The sequence below is a fragment of the Haliotis asinina genome, chromosome 1 (assembly GCF_037392515.1).
Source record: "Haliotis asinina isolate JCU_RB_2024 chromosome 1, JCU_Hal_asi_v2, whole genome shotgun sequence".
NCBI lineage: Eukaryota > Metazoa > Mollusca > Gastropoda > Lepetellida > Haliotidae > Haliotis > Haliotis asinina.
In genome coordinates this window covers 66,447,644-66,468,260 of record NC_090280.1, presented here as the reverse complement: position 1 = coordinate 66,468,260, position 20,617 = coordinate 66,447,644, and positions in this window count along the sequence as shown.

Genomic DNA, 20,617 nt, shown 5'->3' with positions numbered 1-20,617 from the left:
CGACCTGGGGGCGGAAATGGACCCTGAAGTCCCCCAGAGGCAGGACGACTGCCGAGAAGACATTCCATGGACAGAAGTGGACCACGGATTCTCCGGAAGGGCGACAGAGGACCATACAGGCAGGTGTTTCCAACTGTATTTGGCAGAAAATATTCGTCTTGATGAATGTCTGTTTAGTATACAGTGCACACTCATTCTCTCATAGTGTACAGCCATTTAGGTATAGACGGGAAAGTTTGATACTGGTTTCTGTATGTAAACGGGGGTGGGGTGGTGAAGTAGGGTGTTCAAAGAATGTTTTCTGCAATGCATCCTTGTTTACCATAACGTCCACTCCAGTGTTACAACTTGAGTTTCAGATTTGAACGTTTTGCATGTGTTGGCATATAACTTGCATTTATATAGACCGTATGTTACATGAATGTAAAATATATTGACTTTACTATTAGGAAGAGGGATACCATCGACCTGGGGGCGGAAATGGACCCTGAAGTCCCCCAGAGGCAGGACGACTGCCGAGAAGACATTCCATGGACAGAAGTGGACCACGGATTCTCCGGAAGGGCGACAGAGGACCATACAGGCAGGTGTTTCCAACTGTATTTGGCAGAAAATATTCGTCTTGATGAATGTCTGTTTAGTATACAGTGCATACTCATTCTCTCATTGTGTACAGCCATTTAGGTATAGACAGGAAAGGTTGACACTGGTTTCTGTATGTAAACGGGGGTGGGGTGGTGAAGTAGGGTGTTCAAAGAATGTTTTCTGCAATGCATCCTTGTTTACCATAACGTCCACTCCAGTGTTACAACTTGAGTTTCAGATTTGAACGTTTTGCATGTGTTGGCATATAACTTGCATTTATATAGATAGTATGTTACATGAATGTCAAATATATTGACTTTACTATTAGGAAGAGGGATACCATCGACCTGGGGGCGGAAATGGACCCTGAAGTCCCCCAGAGGCAGGACGACTGCCGAGAAGACATTCCATGGACAGAAGTAGACCACGGATTCTCCGGAAGGGCGACAGAGGACCACACAGGCAGGTGTTTCCAACTGTATTTGGCAGAAAATATTCGTCTTGATGAATGTCTGTTTAATATACAGTGCACACTCATTCTCTCATAGTGTACAGCCATTTGGGTATAGACGGGAAAGGTTGATACTGGTTTCTGTATGTAAACGGAGGTGGGGTGGTGAAGTAGGGTGTTCAAAGACTGTTTTCTGCAATGCATCCTTGTTTACCATAACGTCTACTCCAATGTTACAACTTGAGTTTCAGATTTGAACGTTTTGCATGTGTTGGCATATAACTTGCATTTATATAGACAGTATGTTACATGAATGTAAAATATATTGACTTTACTATTAGGAAGAGGGATACCATCGACCTGGGGGCGGAAATGGACCCTGAAGTCCCCCAGAGGCAGGACGACTGCCGAGAAGACATTCCATGGACAGAAGTGGACCACGGATTCTCCGGAAGGGCGACAGAGGACCACACAGGCAGGTGTTTCCAACTGTATTTGGCAGAAAATATTCGTCTTGATGAATGTCTGTTTAATATACAGTGCACACTCATTCTCTCATAGTGTACAGCCATTTGGGTATAGACGGGAAAGGTTGATACTGGTTTCTGTATGTAAACGGAGGTGGGGTGGTGAAGTAGGGTGTTCAAAGAATGTTTTCTGCAATGCATCCTTGTTTACCATAACGTCTACTCCAATGTTACAACTTGAGTTTCAGATTTGAACGTTTTGCATGTGTTGGCATATAACTTGCATTTATACAGACAGTATGTTACATGAATGTAAAATATATTGACTTTACTATTAGGAAGAGGGATACCATCGACCTGGGGGCGGAAATGGACCCTGAAGTCCCCCAGAGGCAGGACGACTGCCGAGAGGACATTCCATGGACAGAAGTGGACCACGGATTCTCCGGAAGGGCGACAGAGAACCATACAGGCAGGTGTTTCCAACTGTATTTGGCAGAAAATATTCGTCTTGATGAATGTCTGTTTTGTATACAGTGCACACTCATTCTCTCATAGTGTACAGCCATTTAGGTTTAGACGGGAAAGGTTGATACTGGTTTCTGTATGTAAACATGGGTGGGGTGGTGAAGTAGGGTGTTCAAAGAATGTTTTCTGCAATGCATCCTTGTTTACCATAACGTCCACTCCAGTGTTACAACTTGAGTTTCAGATTTGAACGTTTTGCATGTGTTGGCATATAACTTGCATTTATATAGATAGTATGTTACATGAATGTAAAATATATTGACTTTACTATTAGGAAGAGGGATACCATCGACCTGGGGGCGGAAATGGACCCTGAAGTCCCCCAGAGGCAGGACGACTGCCGAGAAGACATTCCATGGACAGAAGTAGACCACGGATTCTCCGGAAGGGCGACAGAGGACCACACAGGCAGGTGTTTCCAACTGTATTTGGCAGAAAATATTCGTCTTGATGAATGTCTGTTTAATATACAGTGCACACCCATTCTCTCATAGTGTACAGCCATTTAGGTATAGACGGGAAAGGTTGACACTGGTTTCTGTATGTAAACGGGAATGGGGTGGTGAAGTAGGGTGTTGAAAGAATGTTTTCTGCAATGCATCCTTGTTTACCATAACGTCTACTCCAATGTTACAACTTGAGTTTCAGATTTGAACGTTTTGCATGTGTTGGCATATAACTTGCATTTATATAGACAGTATGTTACATGAATGTAAAATATATTGACTTTACTATTAGGAAGAGGGATACCATCGACCTGGGGGCGGAAATGGACCCTGAAGTCCCCCAGAGGCAGGACGACTGCCGAGAAGACATTCCATGGACAGAAGTGGACCACGGATTCTCCGGAAGGGCGACAGAGGACCATACAGGCAGGTGTTTCCAACTGTATTTGGCAGAAAATATTCGTCTTGATGAATGTCTGTTTAATATACAGTGCACACTCATTCTCTCATAGTGTACAGCCATTTGGGTACAGACGGGAAAGGTTGATACTGGTTTCTGTATGTAAACGGAGGTGGGGTGGTGAAGTAGGGTGTTCAAAGAATGTTTTCTGCAATGCATCCTTGTTTACCATAACGTCTACTCCAATGTTACAACTCTAGTTTCAGATTTGAACGTTTTGCATGTGTTGGCACAAAACTTGCATTTATATAGACAGTATGTTACATGAATGTAAAATATATTGACTTTACTATTAGGAAGAGGGATACCATCGACCTGGGGGCGGAAATGGACCCTGAAGTCCCCCAGAGGCAGGACGACTGCCGAGAAGACATTCCATGGACAGAAGTGGACCACGGATTCTCCGGAAGGGCGACAGAGAACCATACAGGCAGGTGTTTCCAACTGTATTTGGCAGAAAATATTCGTCTTGATGAATGTCTGTTTAGTATACAGTGCACACTCATTCTCTCATAGTGTACAGCCATTTAGGTATAGACGGGAAAGGTTGACACTGGTTTCTGTATGTAAACATGGGTGGGGTGGTGAAGTAGGGTGTTCAAAGAATGTTTTCTGCAATGCATCCTTGTTTACCATAACGTCCACTCCAGTGTTACAACTTGAGTTTCAGATTTGAACGTTTTGCATGTGTTGGCATATAACTTGCATTTATATAGATAGTATGTAACATGAATGTAAAATATATTGACTTTACTATTAGGAAGAGGGATACCATCGACCTGGGGGCGGAAAAGGAACCTGAAGTCCCCCAGAGGCAGGACGACTGCCGAGAAGACATTCCATGGACAGAAGTGGACCACGGATTCTCCGGAAGGGCGACAGAGGACCACACAGGCAGGTGTTTCCAACTGTATTTGGCAGAAAATATTCGTCTTGATGAATGTCTGTTTAATATACAGTGCACACTCATTCTCTCATAGTGTACAGCCATTTGGGTATAGACGGGAAAGGTTGATACTGGTTTCTGTATGTAAACGGAGGTGGGGTGGTGAAGTAGGGTGTTCAAAGAATGTTTTCTGCAATGCATCCTTGTTTACCATAACGTCTACTCCAATGTTACAACTTGAGTTTCAGATTTGAACGTTTTGCATGTGTTGGCATATAACTTGCATTTATACAGACAGTATGTTACATGAATGTAAAATATATTGACTTTACTATTAGGAAGAGGGATACCATCGACCTGGGGGCGGAAATGGACCCTGAAGTCCCCCAGAGGCAGGACGACTGCCGAGAGGACATTCCATGGACAGAAGTGGACCACGGATTCTCCGGAAGGGCGACAGAGAACCATACAGGCAGGTGTTTCCAACTGTATTTGGCAGAAAATATTCGTCTTGATGAATGTCTGTTTAATATACAGTGCACACTCATTCTCTCATAGTGTACAGCCATTTGGGTACAGACGGGAAAGGTTGATACTGGTTTCTGTATGTAAACGGAGGTGGGGTGGTGAAGTAGGGTGTTCAAAGAATGTTTTCTGCAATGCATCCTTGTTTACCATAACGTCTACTCCAATGTTACAACTCTAGTTTCAGATTTGAACGTTTTGCATGTGTTGGCACAAAACTTGCATTTATATAGACAGTATGTTACATGAATGTAAAATATATTGACTTTACTATTAGGAAGAGGGATACCATCGACCTGGGGGCGGAAATGGACCCTGAAGTCCCCCAGAGGCAGGACGACTGCCGAGAAGACATTCCATGGACAGAAGTGGACCACGGATTCTCCGGAAGGGCGACAGAGAACCATACAGGCAGGTGTTTCCAACTGTATTTGGCAGAAAATATTCGTCTTGATGAATGTCTGTTTAGTATACAGTGCACACTCATTCTCTCATAGTGTACAGCCATTTAGGTATAGACGGGAAAGGTTGACACTGGTTTCTGTATGTAAACATGGGTGGGGTGGTGAAGTAGGGTGTTCAAAGAATGTTTTCTGCAATGCATCCTTGTTTACCATAACGTCCACTCCAGTGTTACAACTTGAGTTTCAGATTTGAACGTTTTGCATGTGTTGGCATATAACTTGCATTTATATAGATAGTATGTAACATGAATGTAAAATATATTGACTTTACTATTAGGAAGAGGGATACCATCGACCTGGGGGCGGAAATGGAACCTGAAGTCCCCCAGAGGCAGGACGACTGCCGAGAAGACATTCCATGGACAGAAGTGGACCACGGATTCTCCGGAAGGGCGACAGAGGACCACACAGGCAGGTGTTTCCAACTGTATTTGGCAGAAAATATTCGTCTTGATGAATGTCTGTTTAATATACAGTGCACACTCATTCTCTCATAGTGTACAGCCATTTGGGTATAGACGGGAAAGGTTGATACTGGTTTCTGTATGTAAACGGAGGTGGGGTGGTGAAGTAGGGTGTTCAAAGAATGTTTTCTGCAATGCATCCTTGTTTACCATAACGTCTACTCCAATGTTACAACTTGAGTTTCAGATTTGAACGTTTTGCATGTGTTGGCATATAACTTGCATTTATACAGACAGTATGTTACATGAATGTAAAATATATTGACTTTACTATTAGGAAGAGGGATACCATCGACCTGGGGGCGGAAATGGACCCTGAAGTCCCCCAGAGGCAGGACGACTGCCGAGAGGACATTCCATGGACAGAAGTGGACCACGGATTCTCCGGAAGGGCGACAGAGAACCATACAGGCAGGTGTTTCCAACTGTATTTGGCAGAAAATATTCGTCTTGATGAATGTCTGTTTTGTATACAGTGCACACTCATTCTCTCATAGTGTACAGCCATTTAGGTTTAGACGGGAAAGGTTGATACTGGTTTCTGTATGTAAACATGGGTGGGGTGGTGAAGTAGGGTGTTCAAAGAATGTTTTCTGCAATGCATCCTTGTTTACCATAACGTCCACTCCAGTGTTACAACTTGAGTTTCAGATTTGAACGTTTTGCATGTGTTGGCATATAACTTGCATTTATATAGATAGTATGTTACATGAATGTAAAATATATTGACTTTACTATTAGGAAGAGGGATACCATCGACCTGGGGGCGGAAATGGACCCTGAAGTCCCCCAGAGGCAGGACGACTGCCGAGAAGACATTCCATGGACAGAAGTGGACCACGGATTCTCCGGAAGGGCGACAGAGGACCATACAGGCAGGTGTTTCCAACTGTATTTGGCAGAAAATATTCGTCTTGATGAATGTCTGTTTAATATACAGTGCACACTCATTTTCTCATAGTGTACAGCCATTTAGGTATAGACGGGAAAGGTTGACACTGGTTTCTGTATGTAAACGGGGGTGGGATGGTGAAGTAGGGTGTTCAAAGATTGTTTTCTGCAATGCATCCTTGTTTACCATAACGTCTACTCCAGTGTTACAACTTGAGTTTCAGATTTGAACGTTTTGCATGTGTTGGCATATAACTTGCATTTATATAGACAGTATGTTACATGAATGTAAAATATATTGACTTTACTATTAGGAAGAGGGATACCATCGACCTGGGGGGCGGAAATGGACCCTGAAGTCCCCCAGAGGCAGGACGACTGCCGAGAGGACATTCCATGGACAGAAGTGGACCACTGATTCTCCGGAAGGGCGACAGAGGACCACACAGGCAGGTGTTTCCAACTGTATTTGGCAGAAAATATTCGTCTTGATGAATGTCTGTTTAGTATACAGTGCACACTCATTCTCTCATAGTGTACAGCCATTTAGGTATAGACGGGAAAGGTTGACACTGGTTTCTGTATGTAAACGGGGGTGGGGTGGTGAAGTAGGGTGTTCAAAGAATGTTTTCTGCAATGCATCCTTGTTTACAATAACGTCTACTCCAATGTTACAACTTGAGTTTCAGATTTGAACGTTTTGCATGTGTTGGCATATAACTTGCATTTATATAGACCGTATGTTACATGAATGTAAAATATATTGACTTTACTATTAGGAAGAGGGATACCATCGACCTGGGGGCGGAAATGGACCCTGAAGTCCCCCAGAGGCAGGACGACTGCCGAGAAGACATTCCATGGACAGAAGTGGACCACGGATTCTCCGGAAGGGCGACAGAGGACCATACAGGCAGGTGTTTCCAACTGTATTTGGCAGAAAATATTCGTCTTGATGAATGTCTGTTTAGTATACAGTGCATACTCATTCTCTCATTGTGTACAGCCATTTAGGTATAGACAGGAAAGGTTGACACTGGTTTCTGTATGTAAACGGGGGTGGGGTGGTGAAGTAGGGTGTTCAAAGAATGTTTTCTGCAATGCATCCTTGTTTACCATAACGTCCACTCCAGTGTTACAACTTGAGTTTCAGATTTGAACGTTTTGCATGTGTTGGCATATAACTTGCATTTATATAGATAGTATGTTACATGAATGTCAAATATATTGACTTTACTATTAGGAAGAGGGATACCATCGACCTGGGGGCGGAAATGGACCCTGAAGTCCCCCAGAGGCAGGACGACTGCCGAGAAGACATTCCATGGACAGAAGTAGACCACGGATTCTCGGGAAGGGCGACAGAGGACCACACAGGCAGGTGTTTCCAACTGTATTTGGCAGAAAATATTCGTCTTGATGAATGTCTGTTTAATATACAGTGCACACTCATTCTCTCATAGTGTACAGCCATTTGGGAACAGACGGGAAAGGTTGATACTGGTTTCTGTATGTAAACGGAGGTGGGGTGGTGAAGTAGGGTGTTCAAAGACTGTTTTCTGCAATGCATCCTTGTTTACCATAACGTCTACTCCAATGTTACAACTTGAGTTTCAGATTTGAACGTTTTGCATGTGTTGGCATATAACTTGCATTTATATAGACAGTATGTTACATGAATGTAAAATATATTGACTTTACTATTAGGAAGAGGGATACCATCGACCTGGGGGCGGAAATGGACCCTGAAGTCCCCCAGAGGCAGGACGACTGCCGAGAAGACATTCCATGGACAGAAGTGGACCACGGATTCTCCGGAAGGGCGACAGAGGACCATACAGGCAGGTGTTTCCAACTGTATTTGGCAGAAAATATTCGTCTTGATGAATGTCTGTTTAGTATACAGTGCACACTCATTCTCTCATAGTGTACAGCCATTTAGGTATAGACGGGAAAGTTTGATACTGGTTTCTGTATGTAAACGGGGGTGGGGTGGTGAAGTAGGGTGTTCAAAGAATGTTTTCTGCAATGCATCCTTGTTTACCATAACGTCCACTCCAGTGTTACAACTTGAGTTTCAGATTTGAACGTTTTGCATGTGTTGGCATATAACTTGCATTTATATAGACAGTATGTTACATGAATGTAAAATATATTGACTTTACTATTAGGAAGAGGGATACCATCGACCTGGGGGCGGAAATGGACCCTGAAGTCCCCCAGAGGCAGGACGACTGCCGAGAAGACATTCCATGGACAGAAGTGGACCACGGATTCTCCGGAAGGGCGACAGAGGACCATACAGGCAGGTGTTTCCAACTGTATTTGGCAGAAAATATTCGTCTTGATGAATGTCTGTTTAGTATACAGTGCATACTCATTCTCTCATTGTGTACAGCCATTTAGGTATAGACAGGAAAGGTTGACACTGGTTTCTGTATGTAAACGGGGGTGGGGTGGTGAAGTAGGGTGTTCAAAGAATGTTTTCTGCAATGCATCCTTGTTTACCATAACGTCCACTCCAGTGTTACAACTTGAGTTTCAGATTTGAACGTTTTGCATGTGTTGGCATATAACTTGCATTTATATAGATAGTATGTTACATGAATGTCAAATATATTGACTTTACTATTAGGAAGAGGGATACCATCGACCTGGGGGCGGAAATGGACCCTGAAGTCCCCCAGAGGCAGGACGACTGCCGAGAAGACATTCCATGGACAGAAGTAGACCACGGATTCTCCGGAAGGGCGACAGAGGACCACACAGGCAGGTGTTTCCAACTGTATTTGGCAGAAAATATTCGTCTTGATGAATGTCTGTTTAATATACAGTGCACACTCATTCTCTCATAGTGTACAGCCATTTAGGTATAGACGGGAAAGGTTGATACTGGTTTCTGTATGTAAACGGAGGTGGGGTGGTGAAGTAGGGTGTTCAAAGACTGTTTTCTGCAATGCATCCTTGTTTACCATAACGTCTACTCCAATGTTACAACTTGAGTTTCAGATTTGAACGTTTTGCATGTGTTGGCATATAACTTGCATTTATATAGACAGTATGTTACATGAATGTAAAATATATTGACTTTACTATTAGGAAGAGGGATACCATCGACCTGGGGGCGGAAATGGACCCTGAAGTCCCCCAGAGGCAGGACGACTGCCGAGAAGACATTCCATGGACAGAAGTGGACCACGGATTCTCCGGAAGGGCGACAGAGGACCACACAGGCAGGTGTTTCCAACTGTATTTGGCAGAAAATATTCGTCTTGATGAATGTCTGTTTAATATACAGTGCACACTCATTCTCTCATAGTGTACAGCCATTTGGGTATAGACGGGAAAGGTTGATACTGGTTTCTGTATGTAAACGGAGGTGGGGTGGTGAAGTAGGGTGTTCAAAGAATGTTTTCTGCAATGCATCCTTGTTTACCATAACGTCTACTCCAATGTTACAACTTGAGTTTCAGATTTGAACGTTTTGCATGTGTTGGCATATAACTTGCATTTATACAGACAGTATGTTACATGAATGTAAAATATATTGACTTTACTATTAGGAAGAGGGATACCATCGACCTGGGGGCGGAAATGGACCCTGAAGTCCCCCAGAGGCAGGACGACTGCCGAGAGGACATTCCATGGACAGAAGTGGACCACGGATTCTCCGGAAGGGCGACAGAGAACCATACAGGCAGGTGTTTCCAACTGTATTTGGCAGAAAATATTCGTCTTGATGAATGTCTGTTTTGTATACAGTGCACACTCATTCTCTCATAGTGTACAGCCATTTAGGTTTAGACGGGAAAGGTTGATACTGGTTTCTGTATGTAAACATGGGTGGGGTGGTGAAGTAGGGTGTTCAAAGAATGTTTTCTGCAATGCATCCTTGTTTACCATAACGTCCACTCCAGTGTTACAACTTGAGTTTCAGATTTGAACGTTTTGCATGTGTTGGCATATAACTTGCATTTATATAGATAGTATGTTACATGAATGTAAAATATATTGACTTTACTATTAGGAAGAGGGATACCATGGACCTGGGGGCGGAAATGGACCCTGAAGTCCCCCAGAGGCAGGACGACTGCCGAGAAGACATTCCATGGACAGAAGTGGACCACGGATTCTCCGGAAGGGCGACAGAGGACCACACAGGCAGGTGTTTCCAACCGTATTTGGCAGAAAATATTCGTCTTGATGAATGTCTGTTTAGTATACAGTGCACACTCATTCTCTCATAGTGTACAGCCATTTAGGTATAGACGGGAAAGGTTGATACTGGTTTCTGTATGTAAACGGGGGTGGGGTGGTGAAGTAGGGTGTTCAAAGAATGTTTTCTGCAATGCATCCTTGTTTACCATAACGTCCACTCCAGTGTTACAACTTGAGTTTCAGATTTGAACGTTTTGCATGTGTTGGCATATAACTTGCATTTATATAGACAGTATGTTACATGAATGTAAAATATATTGACTTTACTATTAGGAAGAGGGATACCATCGACCTGGGGGCGGAAATGGACCCTGAAGTCCCCCAGAGGCAGGACGACTGCCGAGAAGACATTCCATGGACAGAAGTGGACCACGGATTCTCCGGAAGGGCGACAGAGAACCATACAGGCAGGTGTTTCCAACTGTATTTGGCAGAAAATATTCGTCTTGATGAATGTCTGTTTAGTATACAGTGCACACTCATTCTCTCATAGTGTACAGCCATTTAGGTATAGACGGGAAAGGTTGATACTGGTTTCTGTATGTAAACATGGGTGGGGTGGTGAAGTAGGGTGTTCAAAGAATGTTTTCTGCAATGCATCCTTGTTTACCATAACGTCCACTCCAGTGTTACAACTTGAGTTTCAGATTTGAACGTTTTGCATGTGTTGGCATATAACTTGCATTTATATAGATAGTATGTTACATGAATGTCAAATATATTGACTTTACTATTAGGAAGAGGGATACCATCGACCTGGGGGCGGAAATGGACCCTGAAGTCCCCCAGAGGCAGGACGACTGCCGAGAAGACATTCCATGGACAGAAGTGGACCACGGATTCTCGGGAAGGGCGACAGAGGACCACACAGGCAGGTGTTTCCAACTGTATTTGGCAGAAAATATTCGTCTTGATGAATGTCTGTTTAATATACAGTGCACACTCATTCTCTCATAGTGTACAGCCATTTGGGAACAGACGGGAAAGGTTGATACTGGTTTCTGTATGTAAACGGAGGTGGGGTGGTGAAGTAGGGTGTTCAAAGAATGTTTTCTGCAATGCATCCTTGTTTACCATAACGTCTACTCCAATGTTACAACTTGAGTTTCAGATTTGAACGTTTTGCATGTGTTGGCATATAACTTGCATTTATATAGACAGTATGTTACATGAATGTAAAATATATTGACTTTACTATTAGGAAGAGGGATACCATGGACCTGGGGGCGGAAATGGACCCTGAAGTCCCCCAGAGGCAGGACGACTGCCGAGAAGACATTCCATGGACAGAAGTGGACCACGGATTCTCCGGAAGGGCGACAGAGGACCACACAGGCAGGTGTTTCCAACCGTATTTGGCAGAAAATATTCGTCTTGATGAATGTCTGTTTAGTATACAGTGCACACTCATTCTCTCATAGTGTACAGCCATTTAGGTATAGACGGGAAAGGTTGATACTGGTTTCTGTATGTAAACGGGGGTGGGGTGGTGAAGTAGGGTGTTCAAAGAATGTTTTCTGCAATGCATCCTTGTTTACCATAACGTCCACTCCAGTGTTACAACTTGAGTTTCAGATTTGAACGTTTTGCATGTGTTGGCATATAACTTGCATTTATATAGACAGTATGTTACATGAATGTAAAATATATTGACTTTACTATTAGGAAGAGGGATACCATGGACCTGGGGGCGGAAATGGACCCTGAAGTCCCCCAGAGGCAGGACGACTGCCGAGAAGACATTCCATGGACAGAAGTGGACCACGGATTCTCCGGAAGGGCGACAGAGAACCATACAGGCAGGTGTTTCCAACTGTATTTGGCAGAAAATATTCGTCTTGATGAATGTCTGTTTAGTATACAGTGCACACTCATTCTCTCATAGTGTACAGCCATTTAGGTATAGACGGGAAAGGTTGATACTGGTTTCTGTATGTAAACATGGGTGGGGTGGTGAAGTAGGGTGTTCAAAGAATGTTTTCTGCAATGCATCCTTGTTTACCATAACGTCCACTCCAGTGTTACAACTTGAGTTTCAGATTTGAACGTTTTGCATGTGTTGGCATATAACTTGCATTTATATAGATAGTATGTTACATGAATGTCAAATATATTGACTTTACTATTAGGAAGAGGGATACCATCGACCTGGGGGCGGAAATGGACCCTGAAGTCCCCCAGAGGCAGGACGACTGCCGAGAAGACATTCCATGGACAGAAGTGGACCACGGATTCTCGGGAAGGGCGACAGAGGACCACACAGGCAGGTGTTTCCAACTGTATTTGGCAGAAAATATTCGTCTTGATGAATGTCTGTTTAATATACAGTGCACACTCATTCTCTCATAGTGTACAGCCATTTGGGAACAGACGGGAAAGGTTGATACTGGTTTCTGTATGTAAACGGAGGTGGGGTGGTGAAGTAGGGTGTTCAAAGAATGTTTTCTGCAATGCATCCTTGTTTACCATAACGTCTACTCCAATGTTACAACTTGAGTTTCAGATTTGAACGTTTTGCATGTGTTGGCATATAACTTGCATTTATATAGACAGTATGTTACATGAATGTAAAATATATTGACTTTACTATTAGGAAGAGGGATACCATCGACCTGGGGGCGGAAATGGACCCTGAAGTCCCCCAGAGGCAGGACGACTGCCGAGAAGACATTCCATGGACAGAAGTGGACCACGGATTCTCCGGAAGGGCGACAGAGGACCATACAGGCAGGTGTTTCCAACTGTATTTGGCAGAAAATATTCGTCTTGATGAATGTCTGTTTAATATACAGTGCACACTCATTCTCTCATAGTGTACAGCCATTTGGGTATAGACGGGAAAGGTTGATACTGGTTTCTGTATGTAAACGGAGGTGGGGTGGTGAAGTAGGGTGTTCAAAGAATGTTTTCTGCAATGCATCCTTGTTTACCATAACGTCTACTCCAATGTTACAACTCTAGTTTCAGATTTGAACGTTTTGCATGTGTTGGCATATAACTTGCATTTATATAGACAGTATGTTACATGAATGTAAAATATATTGACTTTACTATTAGGAAGAGGGATACCATCGACCTGGGGGCGGAAATGGACCCTGAAGTCCCCCAGAGGCAGGACGACTGCCGAGAAGACATTCCATGGACAGAAGTGGACCACGGATTCTCCGGAAGGGCGACAGAGGACCATACAGGCAGGTGTTTCCAACTGTATTTGGCAGAAAATATTCGTCTTGATGAATGTCTGTTTAGTATACAGTGCACACTCATTCTCTCATAGTGTACAGCCATTTAGGTATAGACGGGAAAGGTTGACACTGGTTTCTGTATGTAAACGGGGGTGGGGTGGTGAAGTAGGGTGTTCAAAGAATGTTTTCTGCAATGCATCCTTGTTTACCATAACGTCCACTCCAGTGTTACAACTTGAGTTTCAGATTTGAACGTTTTGCATGTGTTGGCATATAACTTGCATTTATATAGACAGTATGTTACATGAATGTAAAATATATTGACTTTACTATTAGGAAGAGGGATACCATCGACCTGGGGGCGGAAATGGACCCTGAAGTCCCCCAGAGGCAGGACGACTGCCGAGAAGACATTCCATGGACAGAAGTGGACCACGGATTCTCCGGAAGGGCGACAGAGAACCATACAGGCAGGTGTTTCCAACTGTATTTGGCAGAAAATATTCGTCTTGATGAATGTCTGTTTAGTATACAGTGCACACTCATTCTCTCATAGTGTACAGCCATTTAGGTATAGACGGGAAAGGTTGATACTGGTTTCTGTATGTAAACATGGGTGGGGTGGTGAAGTAGGGTGTTCAAAGAATGTTTTCTGCAATGCATCCTTGTTTACCATAACGTCCACTCCAGTGTTACAACTTGAGTTTCAGATTTGAACGTTTTGCATGTGTTGGCATATAACTTGCATTTATATAGACAGTATGTTACATGAATGTAAAATATATTGACTTTACTATTAGGAAGAGGGATACCATCGACCTGGGGGCGGAAATGGACCCTGAAGTCCCCCAGAGGCAGGACGACTGCCGAGAAGACATTCCATGGACAGAAGTGGACCACGGATTCTCCGGAAGGGCGACAGAGGACCATACAGGCAGGTGTTTCCAACTGTATTTGGCAGAAAATATTCGTCTTGATGAATGTCTGTTTAGTATACAGTGCACACTCATTCTCTCATAGTGTACAGCCATTTAGGTATAGACGGGAAAGGTTGATACTGGTTTCTGTATGTAAACGGGGGTGGGGTGGTGAAGTAGGGTGTTCAAAGACTGTTTTCTGCAATGCATCCTTGTTTACCATAACGTCTACTCCAATGTTAAAACTTGAGTTTCAGATTTGAACGTTTTGCATGTGTTGGCATATAACTTGCATTTATATAGACAGTATGTTACATGAATGTAAAATATATTGACTTTACTATTAGGAAGAGGGATACCATCGACCTGCGGGCGGAAATGGACCCTGAAGTCCCCCAGAGGCAGGACGACTGCCGAGAAGACATTCCATGGACAGAAGTAGACCACGGATTCTCCGGAAGGGCGACAGAGGACCACACAGGCAGGTGTTTCCAACTGTATTTGGCAGAAAATATTCGTCTTGATGAATGTCTGTTTAGTATACAGTGCACACTCATTCTCTCATAGTGTACAGCCATTTGGGAACAGACGGGAAAGGTTGATACTGGTTTCTGTATGTAAACGGAGGTGGGGTGGTGAAGTAGGGTGTTCAAAGAATGTTTTCTGCAATGCATCCTTGTTTACCATAACGTCTACTCCAATGTTACAACTTGAGTTTCAGATTTGAACGTTTTGCATGTGTTGGCATATAACTTGCATTTATATAGACAGTATGTTACATGAATGTAAAATATATTGACTTTACTATTAGGAAGAGGGATACCATCGACCTGGGGGCGGAAATGGACCCTGAAGTCCCCCAGAGGCAGGACGACTGCCGAGAAGACATTCCATGGACAGAAGTGGACCACGGATTCTCCGGAAGGGCGACAGAGGACCATACAGGCAGGTGTTTCCAACTGTATTTGGCAGAAAATATTCGTCTTGATGAATGTCTGTTTAATATACAGTGCACACTCATTCTCTCATAGTGTACAGCCATTTGGGTATAGACGGGAAAGGTTGACACTGGTTTCTGTATGTAAACGGAGGTGGGGTGGTGAAGTAGGGTGTTCAAAGAATGTTTTCTGCAATGCATCCTTGTTTACCATAACGTCTACTCCAATGTTACAACTCTAGTTTCAGATTTGAACGTTTTGCATGTGTTGGCATATAACTTGCATTTATATAGACAGTATGTTACATGAATGTAAAATATATTGACTTTACTATTAGGAAGAGGGATACCATCGACCTGGGGGCGGAAATGGACCCTGAAGTCCCCCAGAGGCAGGACGACTGCCGAGAAGACATTCCATGGACAGAAGTGGACCACGGATTCTCCGGAAGGGCGACAGAGGACCATACAGGCAGGTGTTTCCAACTGTATTTGGCAGAAAATATTCGTCTTGATGAATGTCTGTTTAGTATACAGTGCACACTCATTCTCTCATAGTGTACAGCCATTTAGGTATAGACGGGAAAGGTTGACACTGGTTTCTGTATGTAAACGGGGGTGGGGTGGTGAAGTAGGGTGTTCAAAGAATGTTTTCTGCAATGCATCCTTGTTTACCATAACGTCCACTCCAGTGTTACAACTTGAGTTTCAGATTTGAACGTTTTGCATGTGTTGGCATATAACTTGCATTTATATAGACAGTATGTTACATGAATGTAAAATATATTGACTTTACTATTAGGAAGAGGGATACCATCGACCTGGGGGCGGAAATGGACCCTGAAGTCCCCCAGAGGCAGGACGACTGCCGAGAAGACATTCCATGGACAGAAGTGGACCACGGATTCTCCGGAAGGGCGACAGAGAACCATACAGGCAGGTGCTTCCAACTGTATTTGGCAGAAAATATTCGTCTTGATGAATGTCTGTTTAGTATACAGTGCACACTCATTCTCTCATAGTGTACAGCCATTTGGGTATAGACGGGAAAGGTTGATACTGGTTTCTGTATGTAAACATGGGTGGGGTGGTGAAGTAGGGTGTTCAAAGAATGTTTTCTGCAATGCATCCTTGTTTACCATAACCTTCACTCCAGTGTTACAACTTGAGTTTCAGATTTGAACGTTTTGCATGTGTTGGCATATAACTTGCATTTATATAGACAGTATGTTACATGAATGTAAAATATATTGACTTTACTATTAGGAAGAGGGATACCATCGACCTGGGGGCGGAAATGGACCCTGAAGTCCCCCAGAGGCAGGACGACTGCCGAGAAGACATTCCATGGACAGAAGTGGACCACGGATTCTCCGGAAGGGCGACAGAGGACCATACAGGCAGGTGTTTCCAACTGTATTTGGCAGAAAATATTCGTCTTGATGAATGTCTGTTTAATATACAGTGCACACTCATTCTCTCATAGTGTACAGCCATTTGGGAACAGACGGGAAAGGTTGATACTGGTTTCTGTATGTAAACGGAGGTGGGGTGGTGAAGTAGGGTGTTCAAAGAATGTTTTCTGCAATGCATCCTTGTTTACCATAACCTTCACTCCAGTGTTACAACTTGAGTTTCAGATTTGAACGTTTTGCATGTGTTGGCATATAACTTGCATTTATATAGACAGTATGTTACATGAATGTAAAATATATTGACTTTACTATTAGGAAGAGGGATACCATCGACCTGGGGGCGGAAATGGACCCTGAAGTCCCCCAGAGGCAGGACGACTGCCGAGAAGACATTCCATGGACAGAAGTGGACCACGGATTCTCCGGAAGGGCGACAGAGGACCATACAGGCAGGTGTTTCCAACTGTATTTGGCAGAAAATATTCGTCTTGATGAATGTCTGTTTAATATACAGTGCACACTCATTCTCTCATAGTGTACAGCCATTTGGGAACAGACGGGAAAGGTTGATACTGGTTTCTGTATGTAAACGGAGGTGGGGTGGTGAAGTAGGGTGTTCAAAGAATGTTTTCTGCAATGCATCCTTGTTTACCATAACGTCTACTCCAATGTTACAACTTGAGTTTCAGATTTGAACGTTTTGCATGTGTTGGCATATAACTTGCATTTATATAGACAGTATGTTACATGAATGTAAAATATATTGACTTTACTATTAGGAAGAGGGATACCATCGACCTGGGGGCGGAAATGGACCCTGAAGTCCCCCAGAGGCAGGACGACTGCCGAGAAGACATTCCATGGACAGAAGTGGACCACGGATTCTCCGGAAGGGCGACAGAGGACCATACAGGCAGGTGTTTCCAACTGTATTTGGCAGAAAATATTCGTCTTGATGAATGTCTGTTTAGTATACAGTGCACACTCATTCTCTCATAGTGTACAGCCATTTGGGTATAGACGGGAAAGGTTGATACTGGTTTCTGTATGTAAACGGAGGTGGGGTGGTGAAGTAGGGTGTTCAAAGAATGTTTTCTGCAATGCATCCTTGTTTACCATAACGTCTACTCCAATGTTACAACTCTAGTTTCAGATTTGAACGTTTTGCATGTGTTGGCATATAACTTGCATTTATATAGACAGTATGTTACATGAATGTAAAATATATTGACTTTACTATTAGGAAGAGGGATACCATCGACCTGGGGGCGGAAATGGACCCTGAAGTCCCCCAGAGGCAGGACGACTGCCGAGAAGACATTCCATGGACAGAAGTGGACCACGGATTCTCCGGAAGGGCGACAGAGGACCATACAGGCAGGTGTTTCCAACTGTATTTGGCAGAAAATATTCGTCTTGATGAATGTCTGTTTAGTATACAGTGCACACTCATTCTCTCATAGTGTACAGCCATTTAGGTATAGACGGGAAAGGTTGACACTGGTTTCTGTATGTAAACGGGGGTGGGGTGGTGAAGTAGGGTGTTCAAAGAATGTTTTCTGCAATGCATCCTTGTTTAGCATCACGTCCACTCCAGTGTTACAACTTGAGTTTCAGATTTGAACGTTTTGCATGTGTTGGCATATAACTTGCATTTATATAGACAGTATGTTACATGAATGTAAAATATATTGACTTTACTATTAGGAAGAGGGATACCATCGACCTGGGGGCGGAAATGGACCCTGAAGTCCCCCAGAGGCAGGACGACTGCCGAGAAGACATTCCATGGACAGAAGTGGACCACGGATTCTCCGGAAGGGCGACAGAGAACCATACAGGCAGGTGCTTCCAACTGTATTTGGCAGAAAATATTCGTCTTGATGAATGTCTGTTTAGTATACAGTGCACACTCATTCTCTCATAGTGTACAGCCATTTAGGTATAGACGGGAAAGGTTGATACTGGTTTCTGTATGTAAACATGGGTGGGGTGGTGAAGTAGGGTGTTCAAAGAATGTTTTCTGCAATGCATCCTTGTTTACCATAACGTCCACTCCAGTGTTACAACTTGAGTTTCAGATTTGAACGTTTTGCATGTGTTGGCATATAACTTGCATTTATATAGACAGTATGTTACATGAATGTAAAATATATTGACTTTACTATTAGGAAGAGGGATACCATCGACCTGCGGGCGGAAATGGACCCTGAAGTCCCCCAGAGGCAGGACGACTGCCGAGAAGACATTCCATGGACAGAAGTGGACCACGGATTCTCCGGAAGGGCGACAGAGGACCATACAGGCAGGTGTTTCCAACTGTATTTGGCAGAAATTATTCGTCTTGATGAATGTCTGTTTAGTATACAGTGCACACTCATTCTCTCATAGTGTACAGCCATTTAGGTATAGACGGGAAAGGTTGATACTGGTTTCTGTATGTAAACGGGGGTGGGGTGGTGAAGTAGGGTGTTCAAAGACTGTTTTCTGCAATGCATCCTTGTTTACCATAACGTCTACTCCAATGTTACAACTTGAGTTTCAGATTTGAACGTTTTGCATGTGTTGGCATATAACTTGCATTTATATAGACAGTATGTTACATGAATGTAAAATATATTGACTTTACTATTAGGAAGAGGGATACCATCGACTTGGGGGCGGAAATGGACCCTGAAGTCCCCCAGAGGCAGGACGACTGCCGAGAAGACATTCCATGGACAGAAGTGGACCACGGATTCTCCGGAAGGGCGACAGAGGACCACACAGGCAGGTGTTTCCAACTGTATTTGGCAGAAAATATTCGTCTTGATGAATGTCTGTTTAATATACAGTGCACACTCATTCTCTCATAGTGTACAGCCATTTAGGTATAGACGGGAAAGGTTGATACTGGTTTCTGTATGTAAACATGGGTGGGGTGGTGAAGTAGGGTGTTCAAAGAATGTTTTCTGCAATGCATCCTTGTTTACCATAACGTCCACTCCAGTGTTACAACTTGAGTTTCAGATTTGAACGTTTTGCATGTGTTGGCATATAACTTGCATTTATATAGACAGTATGTTACATGAATGTAAAATATATTGACTTTACTATTAGGAAGAGGGATACCATCGACCTGGGGGCGGAAATGGACCCTGAAGTCCCCCAGAGGCAGGACGACTGCCGAGAAGACATTCCATGGACAGAAGTGGACCACGGATTCTCCGGAAGGGCGACAGAGGACCATACAGGCAGGTGTTTCCAACTGTATTTGGCAGAAAATATTCGTCTTGATGAATGTCTGTTTAATATACAGTGCACACTCATTCTCTCATAGTGTACAGCCATTTAGGTATAGACGGGAAAGGTTGACACTGGTTTCTGTATGTAAACGGAGGTGGGGTGGTGAAGTAGGGTGTTCAAAGAATGTTTTCTGCAATGCATCCTTGTTTACCATAACGTCTACTCCAATGTTACAACTTGAGTTTCAGATTTGAACGTTTTGCATGTGTTGGCATATAACTTGCATTTATATAGACAGTATGTTACATGAATGTAAAATATATTGACTTTACTATTAGGAAGAGGGATACCATCGACCTGGGGGCGGAAATGGACCCTAAAGTCCCCCAGAGGCAGGACGACTGCCGAGAAGACATTCCATGGACAGAAGTGGACCACGGATTCTCCGGAAGGGCGACAGAGGACCATAAAGGCAGGTGTTTCCAACTGTATTTGGCGGAAAATATTCGTCTTGATGAATGTCTGTTTAATATACAGTGCACACTCATTCTCT